The sequence below is a fragment of the Prunus avium genome, unplaced genomic scaffold, assembly GCF_965620075.1.
Source record: "Prunus avium unplaced genomic scaffold, drPruAviu1.hap1.1 HAP1_SCAFFOLD_40, whole genome shotgun sequence".
Lineage (NCBI taxonomy): Eukaryota > Viridiplantae > Streptophyta > Magnoliopsida > Rosales > Rosaceae > Prunus > Prunus avium.
The window spans coordinates 37,501-40,000 of NW_028276898.1; positions in this window are offsets into that span (position 1 = coordinate 37,501).

The following is a 2,500-nucleotide window of genomic DNA, read 5'->3' on the forward strand; positions in this document are numbered from 1 at the left end:
TTACCGGCTCCACTCCGACTCGCCGCTCGCCCACTAGTCCGAAGGCAACAAAACATTTGTTTTTCATTTTGATGAAAATTTCTGTTTTTAAATCTTGTTGGTTTGAAATTGTTTTGAAAAGGTTCTTTAAATCTTGCGGGTTTGCAACTCATAAGAGCGTCACTTTCAACGTCCCCGGCATTGGATTGAGTTTCTAAAAACAACCGTGCACACCGAGGTTAAACTTTACCGGCTCCACTCCGACTCGCCGCTCGCCCACAAATCCGAAGGCAACAAAACATTTGTTTTTAATTTTGATGAAATTTTTTGAAAACATTGGCTTGGCAAGCCCCAATCCGCGACTATCCACCCACCGCCACCCCACACGGGTGGTTGTTGTTGCGAAATGAGGTTGTGGTCGACATGCCCGTGCATTTGAGAAGGAGTTCCTAGCACTCCATGCTCTCCCATGCCAAAAAAAAGCCTAGACAACCCCATTTCGCAACTTTCCACGCCTTTTTTTTCCTCCCTCACCCATGGCGGCGGCATGGTGGCGGCGGCCGGATTCCGGCCACCACCGCCATGGGTGGCAGCCCCCCGACCCCGACACCAAACCCATAATACCGAGGCAACATATCGAGGCAACATGACATGGGTGTGGCGTGGGGGAAGGGGGCTGCAGCTAGGAAGGCATGGGCTGCCATGCATATGCAGGCAACACACACCCCCCTATATAGCATTTTATGCATTTAGCCCTTTGACAGGAAGAGACATCACCTATGCGCGAGGAGTCATAATGGGCTCTAAATAATTCAATACAAGGTATTTGGACGTGATTTTTTGCAGGGATACTAAGAAACATGCAATCTATGATGGGAAAAAGTTTCATAAATTTTTGAAGTCGGGAAGTATTTTTTATTATTTTTAGAAGTCGTAAAATTGAAAAAATCATTAAAACAAATCCGGGAGGAATTTTTTAGTTTTGTAAGTTGGAGAAGGTCCTAAAAATCATAGACTACTTATGGGGAGCTTATTGTGCGAGGAAATTTCAATAAAAACGGGGTTTGACAAGATTTGAAAAATTCTGTCGACATTTGAAAAAACCTGGAACCATGCTGCCGGCATGCTGCGCACATGCTGCGCGCAGGCTGCGCGCATGCTGCGCGCAGCCTGCGCGCATGCCATGGCAGGACAAGTTTCGCTAGCCTCACTGTCGACAGATGCGCAAGCTGCGCGCACGCTGCGCACAGGCTGCGCGCATGCTGCGCACAGACTGCGCGCACGCTGCGCGCATGCCATGGCAGGACAAGTTTCGCTAGCCTCACTGTCGACAGATGCGCAAGCTGCACGCAAGCTCCGCGCACGCTGCGCACAGCCTGCGCGCATGTTGTGCGCATGCTGCGCGCAGGCTGCGCGCAGGCGCCGCGCATGCCATGGCAGGACAAGTTTCGCTAGCCTCACTGTCGACAGATGCGCAAGCTGCGCGCACAGGCTGCGCGCACGCCATGGCAGGACAACTTTCGCTAGCCTCACTGTCGACAGAATCAGCACGCTGCAAGCAAGCTGCGCGCGCGCATGGCAGGACAAGTTTCGAAAAATTCTGTCGACAGGCTGCCGGCATGGTGCGCGCACGCTGCCGGCATGCTGTGCGCACGCTGCCGACATGCTGTGCGCACGCTGCGCACAGGCTGCCGGCATGCTGCGCGCAGCCCATGGCAGGACAAGGTCCGAAAAAATCTGTCGACATTTTTACGCCGTGGTAGGCTTCCGCTTCGCGTCACTTTGTCGACATTCAAGCCTACCATTTGTATTGAATTTTTCAAACCTTGTCAAACCCCATTATTCAAATGTCGAAAAATTTTGTCGACATTTTTACGCCATGATAGGCTTCCGCTTCGCGTCACTTTGTCGGAATGCATCGCATGGCGAGGTAAGGCCACGGCATGCCAAGGCGAAGGCAACGCATGGCTTGAATGGCTTGGTCAAGGCCACATCATGGGCACGGCATGCCAAGGCAAGGCGAGGCAAGCCATCCTTAGCCTCGCCTACACTCACTTTCTCGGAATGCATTGGATGATGAGCAATTCCAAGGTAAGGCAACGCATGGCTTGAATGGCTTGGTGTAGGCCACAACTTGGGCATGGCATGCCAATGCAAGGCAAGGCAAGGCAAGCCATCCTTAGCCTCGCCTACACTCACTTTCTCGGAATGCATTGGATGATGAGCAATTCCAAGGTAAGGCAACGCATGGCTTGAATGGCTTGGTGTAGGCCACAACTTGGGCATGGCATGCCAATGCAAGGCAAGGCAAGGCAAGCCATCCTTAGCCTCGCCTACACTCACTTTCTCGGAATGCATTGGATGATGAGCAATTCCAAGGTAAGGCAACGCATGGCTTGAATGGCTTGGTGTAGGCCACAACTTGGGCATGGCATGCCAATGCAAGGCAAGGCAAGCCACGCCATCCGAAGCCTCCAATAACCTCACTTTCTCGGAATGCCTTGAATGGGCACGGCATGTG